Here is a 15,575-nt window from a genome sequence, read left to right as displayed (position 1 = left end):
AAGGGAGGTAATCCCTACATGGATCAAAGGGAGCAAGAGGGCGCAAAGGCCCTCATGGCTCACCAAAAGCATTCAGAATTGTCTACAAGCTAAAAAGGAGGCGTACACCCATTGGGAGGGAGGGGCCATCACCAGAGAGGACTATACCTCTGTTGCTCGGGACTATAGGGGGGTGGTCAGGAAGGCCAAGACAGAGACAGAACTGGGACTAGCTACCCAGATCAAGGACAACTAGAAGTTCTTTTTTAAACACACAGGGGGTAAAAAGAAGGTACTGGGTAACGTGGAGCCTCTGCAGGACGCGTTAGGAAATCTGGTCATCGCACCAGACAGCAAAGCTAACCTATTTAACAATGTTTTTGCCTCCATTTTTCTGAGTAGGGACCTGGTCATCCCCCATACTGGGACCCCTGTAAGCCCTGTGGGAGGCACACCCAGGCCTAGGGTCAGTGAGGACCTAGTCAGGGAACTTCTGGAGGGACTGGACATATTTAAATCAGCAGGTCCTGATGATCTCCACCCCAGATTGCTGAGGGAACTAGCAGAGGTTATTGTGGGACCTCTGGCATGGCTTTATGAGCACTTATGGTGTTCTGGTGATGTTCCAGAGGACTGGAAAAGGTCCATTGTTGTTCCCATTTTCAAAAAAGGGAGGAAGGAGGACCCAGGAAATTATAGGCCCGTTATTCTTACCTCAGTCCTGGGGAAGCTTTTTGAGAAAATTATCCTGGCGCATGTCCATGAGGGGCCATCAGGGGAGATGATGTCTAGGGGCAACCAACATGGGTTTATTAGAGGCAAGTCCTGTCAGACCAACCTGGTGGCCTTCTATGACCAGGTCACCAAATCCCTGGATGCAGGTGTCGTGGTGGATATAGTCTTTCTGGACTTTAGGAAGGCCTTGACACGGTCTCTCACCCCCTTCTCATTAAAAAACTAGGAGACTGTGGTGTCAATGCCTACACAGTCAGATGGGTCACTAACTGGCTGGAGGGCCACACCCAAAGAGTGGTGGTGGACGGGTCTTATTCGACCTGGAGGGATGTGGGAAGTGGGATTCCGCAGGGCTCAGTCCTCAGGCCCGCACTGTTCAACATCTTCATCAGCGACTTGGTCAAAGGGGTAAAATGCACCCTGTTCAAATTTGCAGATGACACTAAGATGTGGGGAGAAGTGGGCATGCCAGAAGAGAGGAACAGACTGCAATCGGATTTGGACAGGTTACAGGGGTGGACGGAAGAGAACAGGATGGGTTTCGACATTGACAAGTGCAGAGTACTGCACCAGGGGAGGAAGAACTAGCAGCAGACCTACACACTGGGGTACTCCCTTCTCATCAGTGCAGAGACAGAGAAGGATCTTGGAGTCATTATTGAGGCCAGTATGAACATGGGCTGACAGTATGGGGATGCGGTCAGGAAAGCCAACTGTACCTTGTCATGTATCCACAGATGCTTCTCGAGCAGGCCCAAGGAGGTGATTCTCCCCCTCTATGCGACATTCGTTCAGCCTCAGTTGGAGTACTGCATCCAGTTCTGGGCACCGCACTTCAGGAAGGATGTGGACAACATCAAAAGGGTTCACAGGAGGGCCACCTGCATAATCAGGCCAGCAGGGCAGGCCCTATGAGGAGAGGCTACGGGACCTGAACCTGTTCAGCCTCTACAAGAGAAGGCTGACGGAGGATCTAGTGGCCATTTACAGACTAGTCAGGGGGGACCAGCAGGCAGTGGAAGAGTCCCTGTTCCCCTGAGCACTACCAGGAGTGACTAGAGATAATGATCACAAGCTGGCAGAGGGTAGATTCAGACTAGACATCAGGAGGCGCTACTTCACTGTCAGGGCGGCTAGGATCTGGAACCGACTTCCAAGAGAAGTGGCGCTGGCTCCTACCCTGGGGGTCTTTAAAAAGAGGTTGGATGAACACGTGGCTGGGGTCATTTGACCCCAGTACTCTTTCCTGCCACGGCAGGGGGTCAGACTCGATGATCTGCTCAGGTCCCTTCCAACCCTACCAGCTATGAAACTAAGAATGCTGGCTTTCTGCCAAGAATGAGACCAAGGCTAAAAACTAAGTCTCAAGTACTTTGTGTGCACCTGGCAATTTACACTGTATAAATGGCATCGAGGGGTCCCAAGCAAGTGAGAGAAAGAAACCTGAGAAAAGCACTCAAAACTTTAAAGCCATCTGTGCAGCCTACTTACTAGGTTTGGATACACAGGGCATCTATACAAATGACAGACCTCTTTTCTAATGCATGCTTATTAGCATGCTCCAGCAGCATCCGCATGATGTGTATGCAGCATCCCCACATTTCAGGATGGCAGTGGAGGCATTTTAACTAAAGCTTGTTGAATGAACTTTAAAGTACCCTGCCACCATTTCGAAGTGCAGGGTTGCTGAATACACGTGATGCTCTTGGTGCTTTAATTAGAGCGGTTCTCAGTGACTGTGCTGATGGGGTACAATGTACACCCACAGTCAGCATCTACATGTGCATTTCATTGCAGCAAATTACCCTTGGTGTAATATAGTTTTGTCCCTGACAGTACTAGCTTACTGTGGCATTAATTAGTTTACTGCTGCCTAATACCAGCACATGTGTAGACAGTGACACTTTACTCCACAGCTATTTAGTCTACTCTGCAGTAAAGCACATGTGTAGACATGACCAGAGAAAGGTTGTGTGTGTGTGTGTGTGTGTGTGGGTGGGTGTGTGTGGTCTAAAAGGGGGAAAAAGGAGATCCAGGGAAATATAGGGCAGTTGTTTAATTTCAGTATGTGGGAAATTACTACAGCAACTTAGAAAACTGCCCATTTCTAAATATTAGGGATAAGGGGGTGATCACTAGCAGCCAAACTTCTTGCTTTCTTCCTTTTGATAGTGTCACTGATAAGGGGAATGCAGTGGACATCATACACCTGGCTTTTGACATAGTTCCATATGCTATTCTCATAAGAAGGCTGGAGAGCTAGAAAGAACTACCATTACTTGGATAAGTACTTAGTCGAAAACTGGATTGACAGGTTGTCTCAAATGGAGTTTCACAGGCTCACAAATTTTATTAAAGTCATAGATACAGGGATAGAGAGTGTACTGATCTAATTTGCAGATCATACAAAACACTTTGAAGGAATAAATTCAAAAGGATTTTGATAAATTGCAGAATTGGGCTGCAGACAACAAAATATCTTCAACTGATAACTTAAGGTATTACACACAGGGTGCATTTAGACATGCGCTTAATTGCACAGTAGACAAATTTGCTGCAGTCTACACATACAATGCTATTAGACCACAGCAAACTAATTTTCATCACTGTTAGATAGTACTGTCAGGGACAGTATAATTTACTGCAATTAAACACATGTGTTGATGCTAACTGTGAGTGTAAATTGTGCCCTGTCAGCCCAGCCAGCCAGGGGCCCAACCTCTGCCTGTTGCCTAGCCACACAGCTCTGCTCCTTGGGCAATTCTGTGCCCTGGCAAGTAGGGCTGTGCAAAATTTCACCAGCTGTTTTGATTCGACACTGTTTTGACTCATTTTGAGTTCAAAACAGCAAAGTCTAATCAAAATGAAGGGCTTTGAAGCAGCCTTGGAACAAAACGAGGCTAGTTGAAATGTTTAGAAAATTTCAAAATGTTTTGAGTTTTGAAGCAGCCAGCAGGCAGGTGGTGATAGACAGGGGAGAACCAGGGCTGCGCTCCCAGTGGCTCCACAGCCGCATGTGGCGCAGCGGAGAGCGCAGCTGTGGCTCCCCCCACCTCCCGTGGCCAGGCTGCAGGAAGCCGATCACAAACTGAGCCTGGGCTCAGTCCCCTTCCCCAGCACTGTGATCAGGGTGGGGAAGGGAACTGAGCCCTATCACTCAGTTCCCCTTCCCAGACTTATGATTGGGCTGGGGAAAGGAACTCAGCCCAGCCGAGCTGAGTTCCTTTCCCCAGCCCGATCGTAGCACTGGGGAGGGGAACTGAGTGATGGGCTAACTTCCCTTCCCCAGCTCCCCGGTCCTAGGCAGCAGCACCCAGCTTCCCTCCCTCATCTGGCAGGCAGATCAGGGCCTGCAGCCCTAGGAGGACTGGCACAGCCCCCACAGCCCTCCTGGGGTTGCGGGCCTGCATCTGCCTGCCAGATGAGAGAGACTGTTTCAAGCCTCCCCATTATAGTAGTGGAGTGGGCGAAACGTTGAAACAGCTTCATTGTTTTGACAAAGCGGAACGGAACAGGTGTTTCAAATAGAAATGAAATTAGAAATGAAATGCTGTTCCATCGAAACCTCGAAACACGAGAGTGCCATTTCACACAGCCCTACCAGCCAGCCCCTCTGCCACCTGTCACTGGAACCCAGAGCCCAGGGCTGACCCTCCGAGCCTGCTGCCAATCCAGGGCTGCTCTACCACAGCTCAAACTGCTGCGGTTCTGGGTGCGCTTGTAGACATTGCACCTGGGAGTTGTTAATTCCGGTGCAAACTGCACCAGAGTTTTTCACAACACACTAAATGAACATGTAGATACACACATAGGGTATTAAAAATAAAGGTACAAATACGGATTGGGGATATTTGGCCTCATGGTAGCATTGCTGAGAAGATTACGGGGGTTATGCTGGATCCTAAATTCAACATAAATCCCAACAAAAACCCAGACCAACAAAGAAACCACACACACACACACGCAACCAAAATTCTTCTTCTATTTTCATATGGCATCAGATATCAACTTTCAAATCTATGATCCTCTGTCTGGTATCATCGCTCAGTGTGTGAATTCCATCTACCCCATCTGGGCATTTGTAAAGGTTTCAGCTTTTGTTTAAGTGATCTGCTGTTTGCTGGACACCACATTCACACAGAGAGCTGTCTAAGATGTTCATCTTATAAAGTGTTGTTTTGAAGTGACTGTCTCCAGATCTCAGTATGTTCAGCTTGACCCATGCTTCTCTGTCAAGGTCATGCCCAAAGCGGGACTTGTTTAGTGCTGGTATAAAACACTGTAGAAATAGGTCTGACCTTTCCCAGGGGTTGGCCCACTCCATTGCTGCATAGATGGAGCATATATATGTTTGCTTCAGCATCCCCAATCTCTTCCAGGAGCTTGTGGGCTTCATATAGAAATAGATTATGACTTTTAAGCCTCTGTTTGGGTCTTCAGTTAGCAGTTGATAGACCAGGTGATTTTTTTCATTTCTTCCATTACCAGTAATGAAGTTAGGGTCCATTTACTTGTATCACTTGAGCTAATGCCTGAGAGTACAGGGAGTACATCTGTGGGTGCATTTACACATGCTGCTATGGCACCGCTGTTACTATGACATCATTTAGTACTTCCTTTTGGAAGTAACAAAAGATGTCACAGTAACAGCCCATACTGCACCGTGCATGCCGCACATGGTTATTCTTAGGCACTACATCACCATAGCAACACACTATAATGAGGGAGCGCATCACTACGGTGACCTAGCTGTGGCATCACAGTTTTTGCTGCAGACGCTACATTGCCATAGTACGTTGATACATATATGTAGCTTCATATGTAGATGAAACCTGCGTGTGTGTAAGTTGTGCAGTCTGTTATGAGTCTCAATACACTGTTAAGTACAGTGTCAAACTTTTTAGTGTGACAACTTCCGGACCATATGGGAGCACAGTATTGCTAGGCCATATACCATTGCAAGTGCAGTGGTTTTGAGCACTTTGAAGTTGTCATCACATGTCATGCTGGCTGAATATTTACAATAGCTACCTGTGCAGAGACTTTACTGCTGGCTTAATCCTAAATAGAATAAAGAATGTCATCAACCCCCAGCTCCCAAAAGAACAAGCTGACTTTTGGAAAAAGAGATGTACCACTGACCAAGTTATATTGCTTCCAACTTACATAGAAAATGGTTTTGAAATAAGGCAGAAAACAGGCATAATATTTATTGACCTCAGCCTCCTATGACACTGTATAGCATCAAGGCCTCAAATGTAAACTGCATGCTGTGATTACCTGACCACAAGCTATGTACTTTCCTCATAAACATGATCTTCATCAGGTCATTCAAACTCACTACCAGCCAAGGAAAAAAAAGCAGCATACGAACTATGAAGAATGGAGTTTTCCAAGGGTCAGTGCTAGCACCAATACTTTTCAGTGTATATACCTTAGACTTCCCACATATAACGTCTAAGCAATATATGTACACTGACAATGTTGCCATAGTAGCCCAAGGAATAGACATGACAGAGCTGATAAAAAACACTGAGTATTGAAATGAAAGTCATGGATTATTATCTCCACAAGTGGTGCAAAAAGTTGAGCATACATACATGACTATCTTCACTCTTCCACCTAGACAATTGATGAGCCAGCCACAAGCATGTTGAACCAGAGTAGGCAACCACATTCTTCCCCATGAGTATACCTCAACCTACCTAGGAGTCACATGAGACCGTTCCCTCACCTATAAACCACAATTCTGAAACACATTTACAGAGCAGAATAGTGGAGTCTGTTGTACCCTGCTGCTGACTTTTCTGGAAGTACAATATGTGCACAGGACTCCAGTTTTCAATATAGGCAGAGGTTGGCTGATACATGCATGATTACTTCATACTAATGTTGGCGGGAAAGTTCATCTCTGAGCCTATAGAAAGGGGACTATGTTAATCCCTGGCCTTTGCATGAGATGTACCTGTAGCTTCCCTTCTACAGAAGCTCCACAGTAAGTCATCCCAAGCCAAAAAAGGGGTATTGGAATGAATGCTCCAGTGTGCAGATTCGAAGAATTGTATGTATGCAAAAGGAAAAAAGACTTTTGGAAATTTACATTTCACAACCTTGATTTTTCCTGTCACCTGCACCAGTTCTGTATCAGTGACAGTACTGATTCTGATAGAGCTGCATCTGATCTTTAATACCACAAAGGAGAAGACAGTCTTCAGCTCTGAGCCCTTTGACCTTGGTAGTACCCACATTTTCTAGCTGTAAAACACCATATTATAGTCCACTATATCTGTACTCTAGAACTATCCCTGTTGCCCAGATGAATTTCCAAGATCCACATTCCAGGAGGCAAAGGGTACACCATCTTCCTGACAACCAGTTGTCCAACACCTCTTGGAAAGCCCTTGTATTTCATAGGTACAAGTATTAGAATTGTGTTCAATAGGCATTTCTTTAATCTGCTTCTGTTATCTAATATTAAAAATACTCCCCTGCCCTCCTCAGAGGAAACAACAGTATTACAAATATACTGAAGTAAGCTGTTATTGCCCTAATGTTTCCTTATGAGTTAAGGAAATTCCCCACCAGGCAATGACACTCTCAGCACTTCTGAGAAACCATTGCAAATCTTGATCTTAAGCCATCATATTACTTTAGCCAAGTTTATTCCTAGGAAATACTGGGGGAAAATGGCATGAGAAAGCCTGTTCTCATCATATTCCAGCCCAATATACAGACCAAATTTGTTGGCTTGTTCCCTGAAACAAATCAAATCCTAGAACATTCTGAGTTTAGTTTCACCACTAAATAGACATAACTATATAAATCAGGTAGTGATAATGAAGCAGTGAATTTTCCTGTGCACACAAATACTTTGGCAATCAGCAATTGTGGATAAGCAGAAATATGTGAGAGCTTAGTGGAGATTTTGGAAAGTCTAATTCATGCAATATTTGCCAGAATATGACAGGGTCTGTTTCAGCCCATACCTGTTCTCATTCATGCTGTTATGTTTTGTCATGAAATTCATTTCAGTGCTGTACTTCAGGTTCTGTTAGCACTTTTACCATGAATAATATTTACCAATGGTTTATAGAATCACTGTAAAAATACATTTGGCATTGAAACTTGGCATATAAAGGATTGGTATAAGCATTGCCCAGAAACACTTTTTCCCTCCCTAAATTTAAAAGGCAAATAAACAGTCATTTGGAGTTATTTCTATATATTACAAGAAACAGTTTAATATTTTCAAACACACTTTTGCACTTGTGTAATCCTTAGATGGGATTGGTCCAAGCAAAACACCATGAAATCCACATTGGTGCCTTTACTTGACTAGCTAAAATAATATATAAGGCAGAGTTTAAGTTCTCATTAGTGGATTTGCAGATGCTGGTGCAAAGAGATTACAGAATGAATATGTAAGTGACATGTAGCCAGTGTAAGGCTCCACACCAAACCACATTTCCAGCTGAGGTACAGGGGTCAGTGTGTTGCTATTCCCTTGAAGCTAAATATAATGAAGAACAAGGAAAAACAGTCCTGATCCAAATTGGACTAAAGACTGGAGAAGAATGGTTGGTTCTGGACAGGTACCAGCTAGCTCTAGTGTAGGGAGAAATGCACAAATGCCTGAATCCCATCTACCCCTGTACTCCCCCCTTTCCTGTGTTGAGACCATAGGGTCCTCCCAAACAGAGAACTAGAGGTACTGATTTCAGTCAAGGAGGGAAGAATCAGGCAGCTTTTCTCTTAGACTATAGGAGGCATAACAAGATGTAGAGTGTATATTCTGTGTGCAGAAGGTCACCTCACTATGATGCAGTGTTGCATATCTCCTGATCAATGCTTAAGTCTCTATTATGCCTTCCTCGCATGGAAGGTCAATGCATAAGTCTTTATTATACCTTTCTTGCTATTCATTTTTGTAGTGCCACTGTCAGCGTACACCTGGATGCTGCTATGGACATGTAGTAATATTAATCAGAAAAGTCAGGATCTTGGAATCATGCAATAATAGAAAAGTAGGTCTGGAAGGACTTCAGCAAGTCACCTTAGACCAACCCCCTGTTCAAGGCAGGATCAGCCCTGTCTCAACCATGACAGACAAATGTTCATCTAAATTGTATTTAAAAAAAACTCTAATGATGGAAAGATTCTACCATCTCACTAGATAATCTCTTCCTGTGTTTAATTCCTATCAAAATTAGAAAGCTTTTCCTAATATTCAACCTACTGTGTGTGTCTACAGAAGCCACTTTACTGTAGAGCAAATTACTGTATAGTAAGCATCACTGTCTATATGTGCAGACCCTTACTGTGTAGTAATTTGCTCTACTCGGCAGTTAATTTACTACCTGAAAATGCAAGTAGCAAATTAACTGGTGAGTAAATACTGTGAAGTAAGGCACATGTAGATGGCTGACCAGGAGCAAATTTGCTCTTTGGCAGCAAGGGGCAGGAGATTTTTCCCTGCCCCTGGGCACTGCATGCTGTCGGGGTGGGCTCTACCACCGGACCCCTGGCAGGGACAATGTACCCCTGCCCCAGGAGCAGGGACTCCCTGCCCTCACTCAGTGATCACGTAGCTGAGGCAGGGAGCTCCCTGCATAGGGAAAGTCCTCCATCCAGCCTGGAACTAGCTGGGACCTGCCCCAGACCAGGACAGTTCCCAGCCATCCCCAGCTGTGCAGGAAAGTCTGTACATGCAGCCTAGAGTCCATCCCCAGCCAGCTCTAGCCTCCTGCCCCAATCCTCTGGCATAGCAGCTAGCAATGAGGATTCCCCACCTAGCCAGGGGCTTGCTGCCCCTCCCTTGCAGCACTTTCCAAGCCCTCTGCCCCAAACAAGGAGTGGGGACTGGAAGCTCCCTGCTGCCAGGGCAGGAGGACATTGTCCCCACCCAGGGTGTACCACCAGAGCCTGCCCCAGCACCAGGCAGCTCCCAGGGGCAGGAAGCAACCTCCCATCCTCCTCCAAGAAACAGCTGTCTCCTGGCCCTGTGCTCCCTGCCAGCCCCTGGGGCAGAACTATATCCTCTCTACCACTGAAATTAATTTTGAAACTTTATTTACCTGTTTTACTGAAATCAGTGTAGACCATTTGCAGAGATAAATTCTAACCCATACTTCTCCCTAGATTTCCTTAGTGTATCCCTCTGTTTTGATCTTTTTATCTCTAATTATTTTGGACTCTGACTCATCATCGTCATCATGCCAGACTATCCTGTACCCTCACTCCTCCTTTCCATGTTCTGGATAAGAAAAGATGTTTCTTGGATGATTATTATTTGCACCTTCCCATGGATCTGTAACTAAAGAAAGCAGCTAACTCTTGGGGTTTTTTGGCATTTTTCAGTTCAGTCTTCAGTTCTTCACTACAGCTCTTCTGTCCAGCTTTCATCCACTTTAGACAAAAAAGTGCTCATTACCTATGAAAGATCTTCACTGTCTATATTCATGAACTTCATATTAAACATGTTAGCTTTTTTCATGTTCCTTTATAGCAGTGAACAGCATTAAGATTTTTGCAATGGATAGTGCATTTGGCCTCATTAAATAATTACAAAATAGACCAGAAGGAGCTGGTTCCAACCCATTATTTGAGCAATAAACAGTTTTTAAAATGTGGCCTAATTAAATAATTACTCAATAGACCACAACAATTCTGATCTGTCATGTAGCTAATGTGTAGTTTTCAAAACCTACCTAATTAAAGTAATTATCCAATAGAACTGATAGCTCTAAGTGAGCCACTTCTTTTCTTTAGGTGCTTGGTGCTTGGATTAAAACCTTCTTACATACTTTCCTGAAGTAGCTATTTGGACCTATCTGTAAATAATGGTGATTGAATCTTTTCTTAGCTTTCTGCTTGCACACTGGTGTTAATCAAATGATATCACTGGAGTGATCGCAAACCTGTGTATGGCACCTATGAGGAATTATATTATGGGAGTCCTCATGCAACAAACAGGGCCAATCTAACCTATGTCTCTCCCTTTAAGGTTTTCTATTTTTAATTTATAACTCATTCATCACTTTCTGCCTTCACTTCTGATAACCACCTTATCAACTGTTCACAAAGGTGCAGAGACAAGCTCCTTTGGCTGAATGCCTCCGTGGAAAGATGCCTGAGCTAGGAACAGGTTTCTGTCACTTTTCATCATGTTGACATGGAAATTAATGAGTGCATAAAGAGACCAATCTTTTTTAACCTGGGGTCCCTCAGATGAGTCGTCTAAGTGATCTGGTAAAATTTTGTGAAGGACTTACTGATACAGGAGCCCTGTTTCAAGAACTGTCTTTGCTTTTGTTGGTACCCATTATCCAACTCTTTCCCTCCTCTCCCCACCCCTCCCTCTCATGTAAAACAAGATATATTATTAAAAGTGTATTTTTAGTTGTACAGCTGTCTCTATAGAAGCAGCTTTTGCCAGAAGAGTTAGGTCAGTCAGGTATCAGATCTCACTTGACCCCTGGCATCCAGAGACAGCAAACCTGTAGATCTAATCTAAATTTCATTAATATGGCAATAGAATTTAGATACCTATGGCACGTGGACATGTTTTAACATTACCTACATATCTTTCGTTTGATTTAATAGATATTAAATTGAATAATGAGGGTTGATTTTTTTTTTTTTTTTTACTTTTTGACCAAAAGTGTCCACAACAAATTTTAAAACATTTTCACAAAAAAATTTGTTATCATTATTTTTTGGCAAGCTCTATGAATGGAATACAAAAGTCTAAACCCCATGCACATTTTGAAATCTCAGTTTCATTCACTTCCATTTTAGCTTCAGCTGCAGGTACCAGCTCTAAAAACAGACCACTTTTTTAGATGTCTAAACAAGATGTCTATACTTGAAAACCCAGGTATGAAAATTTGGGGTTTACTTTTTAGATAATATATTTAACTTGCTGCAATTGTTGGCACTGGTAGATGGAGCTACTAAGTAGGCCTGTGCAAATCAGAAGGGATCCAATCTGGCTTCGGCTCCGGCCACTTCAGATGTCAGGGATCCGATCCAGAGCTCTGGACCGGGTTTCTGCTTCGATTTGGCTGAAGTGGCTCCAGAGTTTCAGAGCTGCCTCAGAGATCCATCCATAGGGTATAATGGGGAATCAAAGAAATATCTATAACTTTGTTGTTTTTTTCTGATTTGGATTGAGCTTGCAGGGGTGGTAGCATCTGCTGAAAGCATGAAGTCTGCCAAGTTTCAAGAAGATTGGTGCAGGAGGTTGGGGGAAACTGCACCCCAAATTCTTGAAAGCAAAACATGTCATGTCTGTGTGTTACATCGTGGCCTCAGCAGGGGCTACTACCCCTGCAGTTTTCACCCCACTGTGGTGTAACACATACATGTCACATGAGTTTTGCTTTCAAGATTTTGGGGTGCAGTTCCTCCCAAACCCCTGCACTGATCTTCTTGATCTTGGTAGGCTTCATGCTCTCAGCAGAGGCTACCACCTCTGCAAGTTTCATCCAAATCAGACAAAAAACAACAAAGATATAGATATTTCATTGATTCCCCATTATATCCTGTGGCCGGATCTCAGAGGCGGCTCTGAAGCTTTTCCGAAGTGCTCCGAAAGCTCTGAACCACTTTGGAAAGCCTAATGAAGCCAGCGCTTCAATCTAGACATGCTGCTTTGGACCCCGAAGCTCTGTCTGAAGCTTCTCCGGATCCGAAGCTCTGTCCGAAGCCTTGCACAGCCCTAATGCTAAGCTTTTTTATTGACTATTTTGTTTCTGGAACCTTACTGGAGCATGTAACATACCTGTGTTACTCTATTAGTTCAATTAACTAAAAATATTTGCAAATATAAGATGAACTGGTTAAATGGTCTTCCAGTCCTGAGAGACTGAAACCCTCAGTCCTTGTATGACAGTTATGCTGCCGCCACCAGTGAAGGACAACTTACTTTAATAGTGCGAGATGGTTCACAAAACTGTCCACTAAATGTTTTGGTTTGAAATGGAGCTAAGAGAGCAGTAGCAGCTCTGTTTTGTGAGCTCTGCAACAAAAACCAATACTAGGCCCATTAAACTAGTGAGTCAATTTCCAGGACTTTCCCTTGTTTAAGATAATTCCAATTGACAATATGCCAAAAGAAACTGTTTCATTTCAGTCAGGAAAAAGAAATTAGTTAATAATGCAAAGCTTATCCTTGTTTTTGCAATACTGCTCATGAAATGATAAAATCCCAGTACAACAGATCTTAAAATGTTTATAATTCATAAACACAAAAAAGCATTATATGTATCATTTCCATTTGGCATATCTTTGAGCTGTATTTCTTTTTGTTTTAAATCTTTGTCCAGCAATGGTAGAAACAATCCAGACTTCCACAAAACTATTGGTATATCTGATCCTTTAAAGTTTTTTTTCTTACTACTAGATCTATCAAAAGCATCAGATCAAGTTGGCAGTAACGGTAAAATTAAAACTGACTGTACTGAGAGAAGAATTGGCTTTGTGAGTCTCTATTTTGCAGGAAGTGCTCATACAAACATCCTCCAGGATGTTCCTAACTGGGCATGTCTACACATGCATATTTAATGAACATTAGCCCAATTTACAGCGCATTAAGTGCACATGTCTACACATATGCGCCCTTAATGTGCCTTAAAAATGGCAATTTTATGTTATTCAAGCCTAATTTGTGCGGGAATAGCTAAGTCACATTAGTGAATGTGTAGACATGCTAAGGCATATTAACTCAGTGTCTGTTCAATGACTTAGGACTAAATTTAGTCCCAAGTCAGTCCACACACCCACATTAATGTGCCTTATGGCGTTCATGTGCAGACATGTAATATTCATGGTAATAAATGTTTCTTTCATTGCAGCTGCAAACACACAAAAAAATGAATTTATTGTTTTACTGCTGAACAAAGGATAGTACAACTACTTCTATTCTACTGTTTTTTTATACCACAGAGACAGGTAGTTAGCTATATTAGTATGAAGTCAGGCAGAAAGCAGGGTAGATTTATATCTTATAAAACCTTATATACTAACTAAATCAGAGATGCATGAGCTTTCATAATCAGTAGTTTACAGAGTTAGCTTTATCAGATACTATGAACAGACTACAGGAAGCAAAGCTTCTGAATAGAAAGCAGTGATTCAAAAATAAAGGGTAGAAAAGGGTGAAGAAAAAGGAGGGGGCATTGCTGGGAGAGGCAAGGTGGGTAGAAGAGATGAAAACAAAGCAGTTAACCCACTGAGGAGCATAGGGGTTATAAAAGCTAATCCAGGTAGTGAGATAAGAATCAGCAGTTGCTGACTGGCTTCTGGGGGGGCAAGTGCAAGTACCCCCTTCTCCCCCACTCCCCAACTCAGGAGGCACCAGTCACCCATGTGGCCAACAACAAGGTAGCTGAGCACCAGAGTTAGGAATAACTGTATTATTTCTATCTTGCTGTGGTTCAGTGGTGAGTATTGCTATATGAAACTAGAGATGGGGGGTGGAAATTGAACTACATTATACATTTGCAAATAAGGAAAGAGAGCATGTTATTTATCAAACCTGCTTCAGTTTCCTATTTCAGGGTTCAGGATTTTTTTTGAAAGGCTCAATAATAGAATTTAAAATTAAGAACAGAATTGTGAGCTGCCTCACATGGGAGAGCAGAGCAACAGAAGAAGCATAAGAAACTCCCTTGCTTTCCTGCCCAGGGGATAGAGCAGTTGCCAAGGACTACTAACACTCCTTTTGGAAGCAGATGGAGAGTTGGAGTGGGCCTGTCAGCAGGCGGATCTTCGCCTTTGATTCCTGTCTTCCACAAATAAGCAGGCATTATGGGGAAAGTAAATGCCATCAGCATTAGGGACAGTACTGCTTACTTCCCCAGAGGAGAATAAACCAATTTGGAACTTGATCTGCTTTTAGGGAAGTGAAACTATGCACTGCCACTTCCTCAGAAATTGCAGTCACTCCATATTGTAGCCCTTAATCAGCATCTAGAACATTAAAACATGTCTCTTTTCAGGCCTCTTGGCCATTTTCAGTGATTGTTCTGATCTGTGCTTCACGGAGATGGTCATATTTCTACTGACAGCCTTCCCACAATGACACTTACTACTGTTTCATTCCAAAGAAGCTGTTATACTAACCATTAATTTTATGAGAAATTTTAAACACATCACAGCTGTACAAGTGTGTGGTTAAGCAACTGCAGGCAAATTCTCTTCTCGTTTACATTACTTGACTTCCCCTCCCTACCCCCACCAACTTCATAACATTTATATGAATTAAAAAGGTGATGATCAACAGTGTTATATGCTGAACAATATTCAAGGCATATGAACATAGTTCTTGTGGGTCTAAGGTTTAAAAGTCTCTCTGGCACAAGTGCATTGCATCTTCTTCATTGCCGGCATTCTTTGCTGTACCCTGTAAGAATGGAATTAAGGCCCTGATCCAATAAAAGCACTTAAGCATACATTTACCTTTAAGCACAGAGTACTCCTATTGAAGCCAATTAAGCGACTCATACATTTAAAGTTAAGCAGATGTTTTAAGGGCTTTGTTTTGGATTGGGAACAAAGATTTTGCCCCATCCCTGAACTTCTGGGGCATGTGTAGGATTGGGAGACATTTGTGTAACAAAGAACAATTTATCCATAAAAAATACGGAGTTAGGGAGATTCAGTCTATGAATTCCGTGAGTTCTGCTCAAATTTGGCTAATAGTAGCCAACACAGAGGAGAAAATTTGTAATGTGTAATTGCTTCATTTCAACATTTTTAAACAAGTTTTTGGAAATGCCTACTTTTTGAGGGTTTTTTAATATTAAATGTTTCAAAATAAACATTTTGACTTTTCATTCACCCACTCCCCCCCCCCCCCC

The sequence above is a fragment of the Gavialis gangeticus genome, unplaced genomic scaffold, assembly GCF_001723915.1.
Source record: "Gavialis gangeticus isolate Ggan-Ray unplaced genomic scaffold, GavGan_comp1, whole genome shotgun sequence".
Classification (NCBI taxonomy): Eukaryota; Metazoa; Chordata; order Crocodylia; family Gavialidae; genus Gavialis; species Gavialis gangeticus.
Note: the sequence above shows the minus strand (reverse complement) of the source record.